The sequence below is a fragment of the Zalophus californianus genome, chromosome 13, assembly GCF_009762305.2.
Source record: "Zalophus californianus isolate mZalCal1 chromosome 13, mZalCal1.pri.v2, whole genome shotgun sequence".
Lineage (NCBI taxonomy): Eukaryota > Metazoa > Chordata > Mammalia > Carnivora > Otariidae > Zalophus > Zalophus californianus.
In genome coordinates this window covers 51,479,315-51,500,459 of record NC_045607.1, presented here as the reverse complement: position 1 = coordinate 51,500,459, position 21,145 = coordinate 51,479,315, and the positions used below count along the sequence as shown (strand labels likewise).

The following is a 21,145-nucleotide window of genomic DNA, read 5'->3' as shown; positions in this document are numbered from 1 at the left end:
CACCTTTCTGGAACTTCAGTGACTTCCTGTAGAGCACCTTAACTGAGGAGGGAGGACTTTTTAAGGCTCACATTGAAGTAACCGGAGGATTCTGTGATATTTTGGCTGATTCTAGTGTATTTAACAAACAGCATAGCATGGACAGCTTGGGTGGCACATCATGTCAGGGTAGCTGCAAGCTGCAGCAATCAAACTTTAATTCTCAAGGGATGGTAAGAAAGAATTGGGATAATTTTAAGATAAGATATAGTAATTCCCAGAAGGTATGAAAAAGTAGGAAGTTTTGTGAAATATGGAGGGTTTCTGTTCATACAGCATCACTAAAGTTTTTGTTCTTAATTCTGATTCTTCTCTGAGTATGTGGCTGGTTAGCATTTGTTCCCACTAGCTTGCTACGTTTTAAGAGAAGGAAGTTAAAATAGAGATCATGGATCTCGCCCTTGAAAGGAGAACCAGGCAGAACTGGGCAGCGTCTGTAGGCACAAGGTATGACAAAGCAGAACGGCCTATGTCCTCGACCTCCTCACTCCTCTTCCTGACATCAGTCCCTAATGCAGAGCATAGAAAGGCTGGAGGAAAGCCTTGAAGCATGGCTGAGTGTATTTACATGAGAAGTATGAATATTTAGAAAACTCACTTTTGGGACTAGTTTCCTTGGGAGTTTCAGGTTGGGAGTCCAGTGTCTTTGGTGGTCCTGGGGAGGGTGGTCTAGACACTGTGTCAGCCCCAGAGCACTAGTGGTCAAGAGATGAGAAAAGGAGAAGGTGTAGGGTAGGAGGTGAGTGAGTGCCACAGGAAGTCTGGCTAGCTCTCTACTGCCTCCTGCTGCTGGCTGAGCTCTCGTCCAACCTTTATTTACCGGGGGAAGCATAGCTGCTGTCTCGGACATGAACAAACTAGGCAGGAATAACATTCTTGATTTTTTTTTTCTTTTTAAAATACATCAGAGATGGGATTATTCTGTATTTTCCTTCCTTATATACATACAGGGAGGAAAATACAGAAGTAAGAATAGTAAGCTATAGGAACTAGGAATGTAACTGATTGTGAACCAGATGATTAGCAAATTAGGCAAAGAAGAACAAAAAGGAAGTTCCTAATTTTTACCAGAGCCTTCTCTGTGACCTTTATATTCATTCCACAGAGATGCAAGGGTCTCGTCGATGGTCATTTATTCCTTAGTATTCCTATCACAACTGTAATAGGTCAGTTTCTGAGGAGAGCTGCTCAAGCTGACTCACCATAAGAAATCATTGAATAAGGGCAGGAAATTTGTGTTTTCATCTTTGCACAGAACTTTGAAGTGCTCTCTGATCTCCTGGGATTTGCACATGAATTGTGCTGGTAACTCATTGTTGTAGGGCTAAGATAATTATAGGGTAAGGGAGGGAAAATAGACTATTGAGCACTAATGCATTTTTAGGGCAGTGCTAATTATATACACTGTCTCAGCTCTAAAAGTAACCATTTTTTTCTGATTGGGAAAATAACACACAGTTGAACAATTCATAATTATGGAAAAGGGACTAAAAATCCACCGTAATACAAATCCTTAGTGGAAACCATCAGTGTTCTTGAGTATAATGGAACTCTGTTGTAGGTAGTTGTAGTGTGTGGAATGGTATGCCCCCTCAAAATTTAGGCCACCCAGAATCTCAGAATATGACCCTATTCGGGAATAGAGTCTTTACAGATGTAATTAGTTAGTGATCTTGAGATGAACTCATTCTGGAGTTAGAGTGAGCCCTAAAGCAATGACTGGTATCTTTGTAAGAAGGGAAAACACAGAGATATGGGGAAGAAAGCCATGTGAAGTAGAGGCCGAGATTGGAGTGATGTGGCCACAAACCAGGGAATTCCAAGAGCCACCAGAAACTGGGAGAGGCAAGGAAAGGATTCTCCCAGACAGCCTCTAGAAAGAACCAGCCCTGCAGACACCTTGATTTCAGGCTTCTGGCTTCTTGAACGGTGAAAGTAAATTTCTGTTACATTAACTCATACAGTTTGTGGCATTTTGTTATGGTAGCCCTAGAAAACTAATACAGTGGGCTAGCCTTATTTTCTGCAGGAAGAAACAAGGGCCCGAGTATTTAAGAAACATTCCCAAAGTTACACACCTAGGAGGGGATGAAGTCAGAATTGGAACCCAAGTCAGAGGGGCTACAATAGAAATTCAGAAAGGAAACAAATTGTGGGATTGAGACTTATTTTTATTGTAATAAAAAATATTACAGGAGGAGGTAATGGGGGAGATAAGAGTTTTTAGAAATGACATTTTTAATAAAATGCTGAATGTGCTTATTAGCCGCCAACATGTTGGTTTTATGGCTATTTGAAAATTGAATGGACATCTGCCACCAAGAAGAACAATTAAGGCCATCCCCAGGCAATCCCAGTTTGGTTTCAGAAAAACAGTTATATATGGGCAGGCCATATATATGTACAAGTAAAGTGTCACCCAGAAGAGTCCAGAACAATACAAAATTTCATATACTTATTCTATAGAATTTAGACAATCTGTATTTAATTGGTCTATGATAGATATGATTTAGTTCCTCCATCAATTTCTCACCCTGAGAGCAGACTCTTGGCTATAGCACTTTTGAAAGTGGCTGGTCAAGTATACTTGTTCACTATCCCAAGTGTCCTTGACAAGGGTATGTAGGAGTCTAGCAAACAGTCAGAGGCACCCAGTCTTTGGGTACGGAAGAGCAGAAAGAATATTCTCAAACTCATACTTGGTAAATACTTTTGGCCACTCAGCCTCTCAGTGACCCCAGGAACTGGGTCAACCAGTATGTATCACCAGATGCTGGTCCTGAATAAGTGAGGTCTAGTTTGGGTCAGGACAGAGACTGATGCCGACCAACAGATTTGCATGGACAGCTGGTAGGGTCAGTGGAAATTCATGCTTTGAAGGTACTTTGAGAATATGTTGGATTAGATTAGTATTCTGGGATGTGTTCTGGCTTTCAGATCTTGTGGAGCGTATCCATCTTTTATATTCTTAAAACTCAGTTCCTATTGAAATGATGACCAAAGAGAGTTTGATTAATTTTCATGAATCTATGGATATGCTATACACTGTGTGGACCCCTTATCCACTCTTGCCCACTTCCAGAATGAGGTTTTATAAAAGGCAAATCTGATCATATCATTATCTTGCATAAAGCCTTTCAATGGCTTTTCATTGCTTTTAGGATTAAGTTTTAAATTTTTGACATGGCTTAAAGGGCCCTTCTTGCATGGTTAGTTTGCCATCTCCCTTCCACCTTGCCAGGCAAATAGTACACTTGGGTGCAGCATAAGGTCCTTTAAAAGCCTTCCTTGACCCCTGACCAATTAGGCTCCCCTGTCAACTTCCCTGCCATGATTCCAGCTCTTTCCCTGGTGGCACATGCCACACTTACTGTAAATGTCTGTCATGTGTGTGCTTTTGTTTGTCTTCCCCTGTAAGGACAGGACTGTGCCTGTCTTATCCCCATGTCCCCAGTCCCTAGCTCAATTCGAGACAGCCGGTGGCACTTGGGTATTGGAAGAAATGAATTATAAAGCACTGTAGACAGTCATTGGCTAAAGTGATAAAATTGCTGTAATGTAAAGAGGAGAAGGAAAAACTCTTGTTTTTCCCTAAACCACCAGCTCTACCCATATAACTAACCTTTACCAAGTGCATTTATTTTTATGCAAAGACCAACTTTAGATGTATTAGGGGTAGAAACAGGACCAAGATTGGGCCCCTGACCTCTGGTACTTCACAGCCTAATAGCATAAGGTACATACATGCTGAGGAGAGCAGCCTGGAGGGCTTCAAAAGCTAATTCCTTCTGGAAATTCCACTAATGAAGTGAGCAAGGGTGAATGGGGCCACAGGTTTACAGGTATGCCCTGTGAACCAGGGCTTTCAAGAACATAGACCAGAGAGCTCTGAAGTCTTGTACCACGGATTGTGAAATATTCTGAATGGAACAGCATAAACCAGTACAAATTTGCAACCTACTGAGAAATAATCAAATATGAAAAGTACTGTACTGATCATGCACTCTTACATTCTTATGGCGTCTAAGAACAAAGATCATTCAAGAAGATATAAATCAGTTTTCTTATATGAGTAGTCTGATGCCTTATGGAGAAAAAAGTACTAAATCAGCATTGTTGAATAGAAATAGATGCAAGTCCCGTGTAATTCTGAAATTTCTAATCTAATGTCGAATAGAAGTAAGATGCAAACCATCATTAAAGAGTAAAAAGAAAGGGAAAATTGATTTTAATAATATGCTTTTAACCCAATATATCCAAAATTTAACCAATATTAAAATATTCAGAAATTTCACATTCTTTTTTATTCTTGTGCTAAGTTTTGAAATTCAGTGTGTATTTCATACTTAAAGCAGAACTCAGTTTGGACTAGCCACGTTTCAAATGATCGATAGCCTCATGTGGCCAGTGGTTCCCATAATGGACAGCTTTAGATAATTTGCCATTAAAGCTATTTATTATATTTTGATATATGTTTGTTGTTTAGCTCCTTGGCTTATATATATTGGTGGTGGTTTTTTTCAGTAGAGAAATGAACCCTTGATTTTAGACTAGGATATCTTTAATTTTTTTTAACCTTCTGCAAATCTATTACATGGCATTGTACCTAGAGATCTTCCCCTGAAATAGAATGATGGATGTGGCCAAATTGGGCAGTGAGTGTTTCCTTCCCAGCCTTAGCTTAGTGATTGTGACAGAGGCTTTTTCAGTTTGCACTGAAAAGTTGTTCTGACCCTGAGAAGCTATATAATCCTATGCAAATTTCCAAGATACATAGATAAAAAGCAGTTTGGACATGAAAAAACACTGTGCACAGTCAAGGTTTGATTCTCTACAGAAATGCTCTTTCCTTGAATGCCTCCACGATTTAGCTTTCTCCAGCATGCCTCAGATTGTGGTATTAAATCAGGGTCATTTTGTGTCTTATTCATAATTTTTTAATAATAATTTTAAATCTCATTTGTGGATTGTTGCCTTGGAAGTAAAAGTTAGCTGTATTAAATTTGAAATATCTCATTAGTCCCTGAAAAGATATTACATCAAAATTGTTATACTTTTTTCCCACAGGCTCCTTCCAAAGATGAAAATGCACTGATTATAAGATATTTGGTGACAGTGGGACTGAAATCAGTACATGTATTATTTGGCATTCATGTATTCAAATCCTTGGCTCCACACATCCTGAAATTGCTATGTTTCCTGGAGGGCAAGTCCTCAGTTGTATTCATCTTGTTTTTCAGGGCTCTTAGCATTGTGCCTGGTTCATTGTTTGCCCTCAGTATGTCTTCTGATTAGATGCACAAATGAATGTATCTGTTTTTCTCTTAAAGAAGAGGGGATATGTATGGAGGATGGTAGCCAGAGCTTTTACTTTTCTAAATCCTGACGCTGAAAAATAAGGAAAATGCATGAAGGACGGATGACAAAAGTAATTGTGAGGAAAATGTTGCTACACTTACAAGGAATAGGGTCTTTCAGGGATGAACATATCAAAGAAGAAAATAAGGTGGGTGATATGTGGTGTCATTCATATGCTATATGTACTGAACAGGCTGGAGGGTTTTCCTATTTTCACTGCATCTTTGGGAAAAACAGTGAAGATGAATAGTTTCCTAATATATTTGAGGCACCTTAAATGATCCGGTTTTAAGTCAACTGGCACTGGTAGGTTACTGATACTCATTTCTATGTCTCTAAGGACTGCTAAAGCCAGGCCTTATTTAAAATATACTTAATCATAACAGATATTAGACATTTAAAATATGCATACATAGAAAATATTAAGCTAATGGAGTCTCACTCTAATAGCCTTGAGTCCCTGATCCCCTACGTGCGTGTGGTGGTCCCGGCTCTCTGTCTGTCTCTCCACATCCCTTCTCACTCTCGTGCACCCTCCTGCAGGCTTCCTGGCCTTGCAGTCTCTCTAGGGCTTCACGCTCTTTCCTGCAGCAGGACTTGGCACTTGGCTGTTCCCACTTCCTGGAATGCCCACCTGCCCCTTACCTGACATCTGTTACTTATCCTTCCCGCTTTGTCTTAAATATCACCTCCCCCGAGAGCCATTCCCTGAGCCTCCTCTGAATCAGCCCCACTCCACTGTTGCATTCTCGTGGGGCCTGCACATAAGTCCCCTCCACAAATCTCTCCAGTGATTCCCATTTAGAATAGTATTGAAAGCCATTATTGTGGGTTACGGGGTCGACGATCTGACTTCATTTCCTATGTGCCTACCCATCTCCATTGGCTCGCTGGGCACCAGCGTCTCCAGCCTCCCTGGCATTCCTCAGACACACAGCACCCCCACTCATCCGGACGGTGCCCGCCCTGCCAGCATCACCTGCTTCCACATCTTCTCAACATCTTCACTCAGGTCTCTGCTCCAGTGTCATCTTATTTGTGTGGCTTCCCTGACCATCTTGTTTAAAACACCACTCCTCATCACTCCTTAAGACCTTTCTTATTATTTTTCTCCTATGGCACTTATCACTGCTTTAACTTTTATTGCATGTTTACTGGTTAAGGTATGACTTGTCTCTGCCACCATAATGCAAGTAGCCCGAGTGCAGGATTGGTGTTCATACACTGCAGTCACAGAGCCCTGTTCTTATCTTTTCTTGTATTTCTCACGGTATTTACTTTTATATGTTGTTTTTATTTGTTCCATATCCTGCCTTCCTCCCTTGCTACTCCCCTGCTTTACATTCTCCACATAGCAGCTGGCTCATTCCATTAAAGACGTAAATCGTATGTCGTCATTCCTCTGCTTATTATTCTCCGGTGGCTTCCCACTGAACTGAGTGCACACATACTAGCTGTGAGACCCTCTGTGATTTGGCTCTTGCCCTACCCCGGAGCTTCTGCTGATCTCCGTCCACTCTCACTGATGTCTGATCCTCAGCCATGCTCAGCATGTCCCCACCTCAGGCTCTTTGCACATGAAGTTTCTCTGCCTGGGACTCTTACCCCGGCTCCCGTGTGGCTGCACCTTCTCTTTACCCCACCTCCCCTCCACAGTCCTTCCTTAGACGCCCTGTCCTCAAGTAGCCTCTTCTCACTGCTCTCATATCCCTTTTATTCTCCTGTCACCACTTGAAATCATTGTGCGTTTTCTCTTTTTAAAAATCTCTGCTCATTTCCCACATTTCCCATTTTAGAATGTAATCTCCACCAGGGTAGGGACCCTGTCCTCTTTACTCTCCCTAAGATACAAATAGTGCCCTCAGTATTAAATCACTGCTATTTATCTCTCCCACTGTATCATAAACTCATCAGAGACAAGACTGTATTTGTTTTGCTCATTTATATATACCCAGTACCTAGCACAGTGGTACTTAGTAGCTGTTTAATTTGCTGAATGAATGAATCAAATCATGTTAAGCATATTTAAGCTCCATCTATAGGAGTGGCTGACCTCCCAGGTAGAATCATGATCTGCAGAGCTGTTACTCTATGTAATATCTACTTGGTGTCGTGTACAATTAATACATTTCACAGTTGCTTTGGAAAAAGTGTGGAGGTGTTTAATCTCATGTTTAAGATCATTGGGCTGGAGCTATTGACAGAACATATTTACAAACACAGGTAATTGTTCCCATTCAGAGATTAAGTAATTTCTCCAAAGTCATGCAACAAAAGAAGCAGAATTCATGTTCAGATATGACTGTCTCCACAGTCCATTTTGTTTTCACTGTCATATTCTACAAAATGTGGAGATACCTTTAGTCTTGGGATGTGTGGTGAATACATTCTAGATTGGCCTCTAATGACCCACACCCTTGCCCAATACCTTCCTTTTGAGTGTAGGTGGGATCTGTGCCTTGCTTCTAACCAATAGAATATGGCAAAATTAATGGGATCAGCACTTATGTTGCCTTGATTAGGTTACAGTGTATGGCCAAGTTGATGGGGTATTCCTCCATGATCACATTACTTTATATGAATCCTTCTTAGCAGACCAGAGTGAGAGAGATTCTTCTACTGGCCTGGAAGAAGCAAACTATTATGTTATGACTGCCTAAGGAGAGGGCCAAGTGTCAGGAGTTGAGGACAGCCTCTGGAATATAAGGGTGGCCATAGCTGAGAGCCAGTAAGAAGCCAGGGCCTTTGGTGATACCACCACAAGGAATTGAAATTTTGTCAACAACCTGAGTGAGCTGGGAAGCAGATGCTTTCCCACACAAGCTTCCTGATACCAAGATGGCCTGGCTGATACCCTGACTATAGCCCGTGAGACCAAGAACAGAGGACTCAGTACATTGCCCTGGACTTCTAACCTACAGAAACTGTGAGATGATAAAGGTGCGGCTTGAAGCTACTAGGTTTGTAGAACTTTCTTACGCAGCATGGAAAACTAATACAGTATGGCTGTTTGTCCCCCAACTAAAGCTCCTATTTCAGGCATATCCCTGTTTGCAGGGGTCATCTGGCCATTTGCCCTTATCACTTTTGGCTCCCTGGATACCTTCCATGGGAGCAGGAGGTAGATTAGGAGATACCATCTGCATCTTTGCAGCTTAAGATAAAGTCTCCTGAATTCCCTAGAGGGTGGTAGGTCAGGTCCACTCTTTGCTAAGACTGAAGATACCTTTGAAACACAGAGACAGTGAAAAGCACTGGGCACACTGCCTGACACTTTGTAGGGGCTCAAGAAATGTCACTCGCCTTCTGTTGCCAGCGGCCCGCAGGGTCTGGGTATCTCAGGGGCTTACCTAGCAATTTCTCTGCATTAAGATGCACAGGACAATGAGGCCTCCACAGATACAGCCTCCAGGGAGAAGGCCCACTGCAGGACCCTCCCCACACAATAACAGTACAAATGTCCACGCTCTGTCTGCTTCCCAAACTGGAAGACGTAAAGGCTCATGATGTTAGTACTCAGAGGGTTTGTATTTTTTCAAACTGCAGGAGCCATTTTATGCTCCTGTGCTGTAATCTCCTGCTTTCCCAGGGCTCCCTGTGTCCTGTACTGGCATCGAGCAACACCCCTTGTGGAGGTGGGAGATGTTCACTGTCCCATCTCATGAGTTCTTAGGGCTGCTGTGGACCACCACTCAGTATCTTAAAATACCTCCCCGCTGCCTCCCACTCAGCAGGGCAAAAGAAAACTCTGGTGCCTTGGAGAGAAGTGTTACATAATTACCATTATTTGGGTTGAGAGTAGCATAATCCAGTGCTAGAGTTACATATTTGTGTAAGTCAGTGGGCAGATCTTCCTCTTCCCTTTCCTCGGTCTCTGGAAGAATATTCACAGAATATTTAACTTTTCCTTGTTACCATGTATATCTTTTGCATCTTTTAATAATTATTAATGTGCAAGTCCAGGGAACACATTGCCTACAGTGTAAGGAGCATCAGAGGGCTCATTTCAGATTTGTAGATACTCTGAGATTTCACCTGGGAGAATTAGGCCATGACACAGTCATCATGGGCTGCCAATGTGAAATATATGCTGAAGTGTTATTTACCACATACATTTTGTTGCAAATATTAAGTTCCAGATCTAATTTAGTGTGATTTGGGGATTTGTGCTCACATTTCAGTTGTAATCTCTGACTAGGCTTTACAGATTTAGTTAAAATAATTCAGAATTAACTTGTTGCACCAGCAAAAGGCATCATTGAGCTTTGATAGGTAATGAAGAGGGAAGCAGACTTTTAGCTCTTGGTGGCCATTTTGATGAAATGGCTATCAACCACAGTTTTCTCCAGCCAAAAGGGGGAAAAGGACTCACATTTACTTAGCACCTGCTTTGATTACATACATCACAATTGTTGTGATTTTATCATCACGACAATTCTATCCCTAAGTATTATCATCTCCCACTCATAATCAGGCTGGGTGAGGCTGAGAGGGTGAGCACCTCTCTTCCCTGCAGAGCTGGTGGCAGGGCTGCAGTCTGAACCCTGTCCTGTGATATTTCTTTGATAGCATGTGTCTTCACGTTAATTAGTAGGAAATGAAAATGGATTCTGTCACACAGGAAAATATCACTTTTGTCCTCTAAATTTTAACATACTTGTTCACAGTGTTTGCTGTATTAAGTAATTGATTACTCCTAATGAAATTTGACAATTTTCTACAAGAAGGAAAAATAAATTACCTTTTTGTTTTCCTTGAAATATCTCTTTAATCTTTTAAAAATTCTTATTTTTGTAAAGAACCATAAACAGAAACCAGATCATTAGGAAATAATCTGGCTGTAGTGTTCCTTTTTGTGGAAATAAAAACAAAAACAAAAAAGGCTTAAAAGAAAGAATAAAGTTAAAATCTTTACATTGGAGTTTTTAAAGTAAGACCTATTGGTTTTGAACTCAGCGGTGGTTTTGCAAAGGATGAGTTTCATTGGTTTTGAAAACTGACATGAGGTTGTGTACACTGCGTCCTCATTTGTAAATGACCGAGTCCACTTATCCTAGTGAACTCTAGTGTAAACATGAGAGATTTTCGCATTTGAAAGGCATTGCAGAAATCAGGTAAGCCAGTCCTCTTACGTTCAAGATGAGGAAGCAGCGGTCCAGAGGGGGTTAGGTAGTTAGCCAAGGTCATGTAGATGGAAAGCCCTCCAATCCCTGATCATGGTGTGGCACTCGTTCTGCTTCCCAAGTCACAGCGTCTCTCACACTTCCCCACCTCTGCATTTTTAATCACCTGACAAGTGTAAATATAGCTAAAGCTGACAAGTCCTAATTTGACCTATTTTAACAAAGATGTTAATCAAGCAACAAAAGCCAGAATGGCCTTCTGGGATGAGAGCAGGCTTTTGAGACATAGCTAAGATTCAGTTTTGGCTCAGCTTGTTGCTACGTGTCCTTGGGCAAGTTGCATCATTTCTCTGTGCTTTACTTTCCTTATCTACAAGATGGAGAAACCAAACCCGTCCCTCATATTATTGGGAGGATTGAAGAGATGATGCATGTGAATTACACAGGGCAGATACTTCAGAGATGATAGCTGTAGGATGAATCGTGGTCCTGATCTTTAGTTTTTCAAAAATATATCAGGGTTCTTTATAAATTTTCAAACCAGATGGTAGCACTTACGAATACTGGTAGGAATCATTAAGCATTTGTCCGCAACAGATATCTGTTCCTTTGAGCAACTAGGTTTGGTTTCTGTAAGGTGAGTAGAGAGGTATCTCATCAAATCTGGAAAATTTATTCCATGTCTTTGGTCTCCCGTACTGAATGCTACATTCAGTAGGTTAGAACATGAAAATGTGACTTGGAATACCGTGACCGCCCCTTCTGAGTGTCATATGTGTTCCATCAGCACAAGCCGGAAGCGGGGGTTGACTTTTCTTCTTCCCTGTTGTGACAGACAGATGCCCTGTCACTGTGTTTTCTTATTTGAAATTTCACAGTTAAAGAGGGAAAGAAGCCACTTCGAGAACATAATAGAGCAGTTTAAAGCAGGTTGTAATTTTGTTTTTATTTATGGAAGGTCTCTCCCCAAACACCCCTATCATCGTTGAGGGTGGGGAGGCAAATGAAGTGCAAAAGGGCAGACTCACTGCTCATCCCTGTCCTCCGCACTTCAGCAAACACCCACTTTCATCACCCTGTGCCCCTTCATCCCCTCCTACCCTGTGCTCACATTTGTGCTAGACTCTTCATTCCAGCTTCCCGTGTTCCACAGAGACTGTTGGTTTCTAGATCTAGAGAAATCCCATTTGCTATAAACCTTGATTTTGAATTACAGTGAATGAAACTTTAAAAAAAAAATATAACGTCAGGACTCCCCTGCTCTTTTTTCCCCTGAGGAAAGAGAACCTCTGTCCTCTGTTGTTGCTGTCTTTGGGACCAAACCCCCTTAGAAAATACCACTTTTGCCTTGTCCTCAGAGGCTTGGGACCCACACATCTTCACATTTCACAGAAGCTTTCTAGAAAAAGAACCTCAAGGTTTTTCCAACAAATGTCTGTCAAAACCTCAACACCGTTATGAGTGTGCTACATCCTGTTTTAGAACTATAAATGGAAAACTGTTTCTCTCTGTACTCTGCCCACAGAATTCTTTTGACACCAGACATTGGGGTTTCTCTCACTCTGACCAATTTTCCAACTCCATTTGGTGTCCGACAGTTCACTTCTGACCCCATCTACCTGGAGTTAGTGTCAGTCCCACAAGATTGCCCCCACTTTGGTTAACAGTCCCAAGGCCGAGCCTCTGGTGCTTCTGACCCCTGCCCTGTGGGTTTGATAATTTGCTAGAGTGGCTCACAGAGCTCAGAGAAATACTTATTTAATGTTTACTAGTTTATTACAAAGGATATGACTCAGGAACAGCTAAGTGGCTAAGTGGAAGGGGCCTCCAGAATGAGTTTCTATTGTTTTAGGTGGCCCAGTTTATGATACTTTGTTGCAGTAGCCCTAGGAAACTAATACAAAAAGGAATAAACTGTTTATTTCAAATTGCTCCTAAGTCTCTATAGCACTCACTTTGGGGGTCTTCATAGGTTCAAACTGACAGTTTATCCCACATGCCTCTACTAGGCCTCCCCTAGCATAACATTCACTTGGAAGAACATTAAGACAGGAAGCGTGCTGGGCAATGCCAGACATTTTCTTCAAGGGTGGTCCTATCAGCTGTCCATACAGCAGCAAAGGGTTATTTCCTGGCTTTGCAAAGGACGGATTGGGTTCTAGAGAATGAGAACATAACAGGTTGCCAGGGGAGAAGGGGCTTAGAGGTTCCATGCCTAAATAGGAATCAGTATCACTAGTATCACTTGTCACTTCTCAGGTCCCAGTAAGGGATATCACCAGTTATAAGATTCACTATACTTAGAGAAGCCCAAAACTAAGGCTTGCCACCAGGCATTGATCATTCATTCATAACCCTCCCAGTGTATCAATCGGCAGTGAAATTTACCAAAAGCAGTATTACCTGGTAATAGGTGATATTACACTTTTACCAGGTCTCCAGGGGAGCAGAGCAAGAGAGTTAACTCAAAGTCATTTTTATTCGCAGGGAAGGAGAAAAGACTTTAATATTTTATTCATAGTCTTTTCACCATCAGAGTAAACCTAGACTAGAAACTTCTATTAAGTCAAAATTATAGCTCCTTTAGATTTAATCCACAGACATAGAGGTAGTAGGACAGAGAGGAAGGAAGTGAGAATGTAGAGTTTTCTGAACATTCTCTTGTGCCTTCCTCTTCTCTCTTACCAGCTCTATTCCTTTTACCTAGCTGGGGCTGTCTTGTCCCTGTGCTTAGTGTCATACTAGAGACAACATTAGATTTTATATCTAAATCCACAAACTCCAAAAACTTTCATCTTGCCCATGAGAGTCTGGGAATGCTATATTTGTTTAGTTCAATATAACTCTTGGTTAACCTACTTTCCATACAACAAAGAATTTTTTCATGTTGATGATAGCTTTGATTTTATTCAGTATTTCCTCAAATTCCAAGCACAATGCCAGATACTTTAAAAACAATTTCTTTTTTTTTTTTTTTTTTTTTGATTTACACATAAATTTATTTCTGAAAATTATTTTTTTGAGGATGGGGAGGGAGACATGCTGGATTGGCAGGAGGGAAAGAAAACTTGCTCTGAGATTATTAAGGTAGGTCCTCCTAGCAGTGACAAATTCAGATGTCTTTTTTTTTTTTATGACTGTATTTATTTTATTTTATTTTATTTTTAAATTTTTTATTGTTATGTTAATCACCATATATTACATCATTAGTTTTTGGTGCAGTGTTCCATGATTCATTGTTTGTTCATAACACCCAGTGCTCCATGCAGAACGTGCCCTCCTCAATACCCATCACCAGGCTAACCCATCCCCCTACCCCCCTCCCCTCTAGAACCCTCAGTTTGTTTTTCAGAGTCCATCATCTCTCATGGTTCGTCTCCCCCTCTGACATACTCCCCTTTTCTTCCTCTCCTGTTATCTTCTTCTTTTTCTTTTTTCTTAAAATACGTTGCGTTATTTGTTTCAGAAGTACAGAACTGTGATTCAACAGTCTTGCACAATTCACAGCGCTCACCGTAGCACATACCCTCCCCAATGTCTATCACCCCAGCCACCCCATCCCTCCCACCCCCAACCACTCCAGTAACACTCAGTTTCTTTCCTGAGATTAAGAATTCCTCATATCAGTGAGGTCATGTGATACATGTCTTTCTCTGATTGACTTATTTCACTCAGCATAACACCCTCCAGTTCCATCCACGTCGTTGCAAATGGCAAGATCTCATTCCTTTTGATAGCTGCATAATATTCCATTGTGTATATATACCACATCTTCTTTATCCATTCATCTGTCGATGGGCATCTTGGCTCTTTCCACAGTTTGGCTATGGTGGACATTGCCGCTATAAACATTGGGGTACACGTACCCCTTCGGGTCCCTACATTTGTGTCTTTGTGGTAAATACCCAGTAGTGCAATTGCTGGATCGAATGGTAGCTCTAATTTCAACTGTTTGAGGAACCTCCATACTGTTTTCCAGAGGGGTTGCACCAGCTTGCATTCCCACCAACAGTGTAGGAGGGTTCCACTTTCTCCACATCCCCGCCAACATCTGTCGTTCCCTGTCTTGTTAATTTTAGCCATTCTAACGGGTGTGAGGTGGTATCTCATTGAGGTTTTGATTTGGATTTCCCTGATGCCGAGCGATGTTGAGCACTTTTTCATGTGCCTGTTGGCCATTTGGATGTCTTCTTGGGAGAAATGTCTGTTCATGTCTTCTGCCCATTTCTTGATTGGATTATTTGTTCTTTGGGTGTTGAGTTTGATAAGTTCTTTATAGATTTTGGATACTAGCCCTTTATCTGATATGTCATTTGCAAATATTTTCTCCCATTCTGTTGGTTGTCTTTTGGTTTTGTGGACTGTTTCTTTTGCTGTGCAAAAGCTTTTTATCTTGATGAAATCCCAATAGTTCATTTTTGCCCTGGCTTCCCGTGCTTTTGGCGATGTTTCTAGGAAGAAGTTGCTGCGGCTAAGGTCGAAAGGTTGCTACCTGTGTTCTCCTTTAGGATTTTGATGGACTCCTGTCTCACGTTTAGGTCTTTCAACCATTTGGAGTCTATTTTTGTGTGTGGTGTAAGGAAATGGTCTAGTTTCATTCTTCTGCATGTGGCTGTCCAATTTTCCCAACATCATTTGTTGAAGAGACTGTCTTTTTGCCATTGGACATTCTTTCCTGCTTTGTCAAAGATAAGTTGACCATAGAGTTGAGGGTCCATTTCTGGGCTCTCGATTCTGTTCCATTGATCTATGTGTCTGTTTTTGTGCCAGTACCATACTGTCTTGATGATGACAGCTTTGTAATAGAGCTGGAAGTCCGGAATTGTGATGCCGCCAGCTTTGCTTTGCTTTTTCAGTATTCCTCTGGCTATTCTGGGTCTCTTCTGGTTCCATACAAATTTTAGGATTATTTGTTCCATTTCTTTGAAAAAAGTGGATGGTATTTTGATGGGGATTGCATTGAATGTGTAGATTGCTCTAGGTAGCATTGACATCTTCACAATGTTGATTCTCCCAATCCATGAGCATGGAACGTTTTTCCATTTCTTTGTGTCTTCTTCGATTTCTTTCATGAGTATTTTATAGTTTTCTGAGTACAGATCCTTTGCCTCTTTGGTTAGATTTATTCCTAGGTATCTTATGGTTTTGGGTGCAATTGTAAATGGGATCGACTCCTTGATTTGTCTCTCTTCTGTCTTGTTGTTGGTGTATAGGAATGCCACTGATTTCTGTGCATTGATTTTATATCCTGCTACTTTACTGAATTCCTGTATGAGTTCTAGCAGTTTTGGGGTGGAGTCTTTTGGGTTTTCCACATACAGTATCATATCATCTGCAAAGAGTGAGAGTTTGACTTCCTCTTTGCCGATTTGGATGCCTTTGATTTCTTTTTGTTGTCTGATTGCTGTGGCTAGGACTTCTAATACTATGTTGAATAGCAGTGGTGATAGTGGACATCCCTGCCGTGTTCCTGACCTTAGGGGAAAAGCTCTCAGCCTTTCCCCATTGAGAATGATATTCGCTGTAGGTTTTTCATAGATGGCTTTTATGATATTGAGGTATGTACCCTCTATCCCTATACTCTGAAGAGTTTTGATCAAGAAAGGATGTTGTACTTTGTCAAATGCTTTTTCTGCATCTATTGAGAGGATCATATGATTCTTGCTCTTTCTTTTGTTAATGTATTGTATCACATTGATTGATTTGCGGATGTTGAACCAGCCTTGCAGCCCAGGAATAAATCCCACTTGGTCCTGGTGAATAATCCTTTTAATGTACTGTTGGATCCTATTGGCTAGTATTTTGGTGAGAATTTTTGCATCCATGTTCATCAAGGATATTGGTCTGTAATTCTCTTTTTTGATGGGGTCTTTGTCTGGTTTTGGGATCAAGGTAATGCTGGCCTCATAAAATGAGTTTGGAAGTTTCCCTTCCATTTCTATTTTTTGGAACAGTTTCAGGAGAATAGGTATTAATTCTTCTTGAAATGTCTGATAGAATTCCCCTGGGAAGCCATCTGGCCCTGGGCTTTTGTTTCTTGGGAGATTTTTGATGACTGTTTCAATTTCCTTAGTGGTTATAGGTCTGTTCAGGTTTTCTATTTCTTCCTGGTTCAATTTTGGTAGTTGATACATCTTTAGGAATGCACCCATTTCTTCCAGGTTATCTAATTTGTTGGCATAGAGTTGCTCATAATATGTTCTTATAATTGTTTGTATTTCTTTGGTGTTGGTTGTGTTCTCTCCTCTTTCATTCATGATTTTGTTGATTTGGGTCATTTCTCTTTTCTTTTTGATCAGTCTGGCTAGGGGTTTATCAATCTTGTTAATTCTTTGAAAGAACCAGCTCCTAGTTTTGTTGATCTGTTCTACTGTTCTTTTGGTTTCTAGTTCATTGATTTCTGCTCTGATCTTTATGATTTCTCTTCTCCTGCTGGGTTTAGGCTTTATTTGCTGTTCTTTCTCCAGCTCCTTTAGGTGTAGGGTTAGGTTGTGTATTTGAGACCTCTCTTGTTTCTTGAGAAAGGCTTGTATTGCTATATACTTTCCTCTCAGGACTGCCTTTGCTGTATCCCAAAGATTTTGAACAGTTGTGTTTTCATTTTCATTGGTTTCCAGGAATTTTTTTAATTCTTCTTTGATTTCTTGGTTGACCCATTCATTCTTTAGTAGGATGCTCTTTAGCCTCCATGTATTTGAGTTCTTTCTGACTTTCCTCTTGTGGTTGAGTTCTAGTTTCAAAGCATTGTGGTCTGAAAATATGCAGGGAATGATCCCAATCTTTTGGTACCGATTGAGACCTGATTTGTGACCTAGGATGTGATCAATTCTGGAGAATGTTCCATGGGCACTAGAGAAGAATGTGTATTCCTTTGCTTTGGGATGGAATGTTCTGAATATGTCTGTGAAGTCCATTTGGTCCAGTGTGTCATTTAAAGTCTTTATTTCCTTGTTGATCTTTTGCTTAGATGATCTGTCCATTTCAGTCAGGGGGGTGTTAAAGTCCCCCACTATTATTGTATTGCTATCAATGTGTTTCTTTGCTTTTGTTATTAATTGCCTTATATAATTGGCTGCTCCCATGTTCGGGGCATAGATATTTACAATTGTTAGATCTTCTTGTTGGATAGACCCTTTAAGTAGGATATAGTGTCCTTCCTCATCTCTTATTACAGTCTTTGTTTTAAAATCTAGTTTGTCTGATATAAGGATTGCCACCCCAGCTTTCTTTTGGTGTCCATTAGCATGGTAAATGGTTTTCCACCCCCTCACTTTCAATCTGGGGGTGTCTTTGGGTCTAAAATGAGTCTCTTGCAGACAGCATATTGATGGGTCTTGTTTTTTAATCCAATCTGATAGCCTGTGTCTTTTGATTGGGGCATTTAGCCCATTTACATTCAGGGTAACTATTGAAAGGTATGAATTTAGTGTCATTGTATTACCTGTAAGGTGACTGTTAACTGTCTGTTGTCTGTGTTCGTTTCTGCTCTTTGCTGCTTTTAGGTTCTTTCTTTGCTTAGAGGACCCCTCTCAATATTTCTTGGAGGGCTGGTTTCGTGTTTGCAAATTCCTTTAGTTTTTGTTTGTTCTGGAAGCTTTTTATCTCTCCTTCTATTTTCAATGATAGCCTAGCTGGATATAGTATTCTTGGCTGCATATTTTTCTCGTTTAGTGCTCTGAAGATATCTTGCCAGTCCTTTCTGGCCTGCCAGGTCTCTGTGGATAGGTCTGTTGCCAATCTAATGTTTCTACCATTGTAGGTTACATATCTCTTCTCCCGAGCTGCTTTCAGGATCTTCTCTTTGTCTCTGAGACTCGTAAGTTTTACTATTAGATGTCGGGGTGTTGACCTATTATTATTGATTTTGAGAGGGGTTCTTTGTGCCTCCTGGATTTTAATGCCTGTTTCCTTCCTCACATTAGGGAAGTTCTCTGCTATAATTTGCTCCAATATACCTTCTGCCCCTCTCTCTCTCTCTTCTTCTTCTGGGATCCCAATTATTCTAATGTTGTTTCGTCTTATCATATCACTTATCTCTCGAATTCTGCCCTCGTGATCCTGTAGTTGTTTCTCTCTCTTTTTCTCAGCCTCTTTATTTTCCATCATTTGGTCTTCTATATCGCTGATTCTCTCTTCTGCCTCATTTATCCTAGCATTTAGTGCCCCCATTTTTGATTGCACCTCATCAATAGCCTTTTTGATTTCGATTTGGTTAGATTTTAGTTCTTTTATTTCTCCAGAAAGGGTTTCTCTAATAACTTCCACGCTTTTTTCAAGCCCAGCTAGTATCTTTAAAATCATGATTCTGAACTCTAGGTCTGACATCGTACTAATATCGGTATTGAGTAGGTCCCTGGCTGACGGTACTACCTCTTGTTCTTTTTGCTGAGGTGATTTCTTTCGTCTTGTCATTTTGTCCAGAGGAGAATAGATGAATGTGAGAACAAAATGCTAACAGGTTAACAACGTCCCCAGCAAATATACTGTATACAAATCAGAAAAGACCTGACACCAGGGGAAAAGAAAGGGAAAGAAAGAAAAAAGAAAGAGAAAAAGAAAAAAAAAAAAGAAAAAAAAGATAAAAACTAAAACAAAACAATACAAAAAAGGCAGAATATGATCAAATATGATCAGGCTAGTGCATAGATCAGTGCCACACACTAGATTTTGGGCGTATTTTGGTCTGTTAGAAAAAAGTGCCTCCTAAAATTTTAAAGGAAGAAAGACATATATGTACAAAATAAGGGTTGATACAATGAAGGGATGGAAGATGACTGTAAAGATGAAAATTATAAAAGATTTTATAAAAGGACTTGGTAAGATAAGTTGTTTGAAAAAAGAAAGAAGATATAAGAAAAAAAAAAAAGGAAAAAGGGAGAGAATGTGATCAGGCAGGAGACTAGAACAAAGCCATACACTAGTGATTTAGGGTATATTTTGATCTGTTAGAAGAAACTGTACCTCAAAATTTTAAAGAGAGAACAACTTATATATATATGCCAAAAATAAGGGTAACTACTATGAAGGGATAAAATATGACTCTAAAAATGAAAAATAAAAAAATTTTTTTTTTTAAAAAGGGATTTATAAGATGTTGGTTGAAAAAGGGAAAAAGAAAAATAAAAAAAAAACAGTCAACAAAAATTAACTTTGATGAAATAATGAATCATGGTAAAAAAAAAAAAAAAAAGCCATGAATCTATGTGCAGTATTCCCCTAGCGCTGGAGTTCTCCTATTCTCCTTGATCGATCAACTTGGTCTTGGCTTGCTGGCTGTTTGTGCTGATCTTCTGGGGGAGGGGCCTGTTGCCGTGGTTCCCAAATGTCTTTGCCGGAGGCGGAATTGCCCCGCCCTTGTCGGTCCGGGCTAAGGAAGCTGCTCCGGTTTGCTCTCAGGAGCTTTTGTTTCCTGCAAGCTCTCGGTACAGCTTTGGAGGCCCAGGGCAGAAATGGTGGCCTCCCAATCTCCACTTGAAGGAGCTGAGAACTCGGGGCCCCGCTCCTCAGTGTGCCCCCAGAGAAAAGCAGTCACTTCCGTGTCCCCGGTCTCCGGCCGCACTCCGTGCTCACCCGGCCTGTGACCGAGCGTTGCTCTCTCTGGCACCCGACCCCGCGCGGAGTCTCCAAACCCAGCAGATCCCTGCAGTGCGTTCCCGCACCGCTCCTCTCCGGGAAGGAAGGGGAGTCTCCCCGGATCTGCTGCTTGTTGGGTCCCTGCTGGGGGAGCCGTGCCCCGACTGGGCCGCAGATCACAGTTTATGGCAACCCCGAGCTGAGAACCCGCGACTCTGCTCCGTATCTGCAGCCGGTTTCCCTGCTCTGATACCTGGGAGCTCTGCTGCACTCAGGCACCCCGGTATCTCTGTGACCCCAAGGGTCCTGAGACCACACTGTCCCGGGAGGATTCCACCCCCCGCTTAGCCACTGCAGCGACTTCCCTCCGCCGAGCCGACTTCTAAAAGGTCCGATTTTGTGCTCCGCGGCTCTATCACTTGCCAGAAGCGGCCGGCGGAGGCCCCTCCCCCGCCGTCTATCCTCCCGAATATCGCCTCGGATTCACTTCTCCGCAAGCCCTACCTTCCAGTAAGTGGTCGCTTCTCTGTTCAGAGAGTTGTTGCTACTCTCCTGTTCGATCTCCTGTTGAGTTCGTAGGTGTTCAGAATGGTTTGATCCCTATTCAGCTGAATTCCTGAGACCAGACGAAATCTAGGTCTCCTACTCCTCCGCCATCTTGCTCCGCCTCCCCTAAAAACAATTTCTAATCCTCACAATAACCCAGCAAGGTAGCTTTGATTTTCTCCATTCTCTAGAAGAGGAAAATATTTTTTTAATTATGTGTCACATTTATTCTAATGTAGTTTTCTAAGCCCTGGGCACATACCAGTAAATGAAGCAAACCAAGACCCTGACCTCATGGAGCCTCCAGTCTAGTGAGAAGAGATTGACAGAGAGTGAATATCCAGTGTCAGGTGGTAGTGACAAGCACATAGGACTATGTCTCCTATTTTGAATGACATGGGAACCCATTAAAGGGTTTTGAGAAGAGCAACCTGATCTGATTTACAATGAAAGGGATTCATACACAGAATAGATTATAGGGGGCAAGAGTGAAAGCAGGCAAACCA

At 41.3% G+C, this 21,145-nt stretch overlaps 1 protein-coding gene across 4 annotated transcripts in view; it reads left to right on the top strand.

Annotated features, from left to right (window-relative positions):
• The window catches only part of SH3GL2 (SH3 domain containing GRB2 like 2, endophilin A1), a 213,937-nt gene that overhangs the window by 171,343 nt on the left and 21,449 nt on the right, over positions 1-21,145 (top strand). The gene's annotated exons all lie outside the window — the stretch shown is intronic.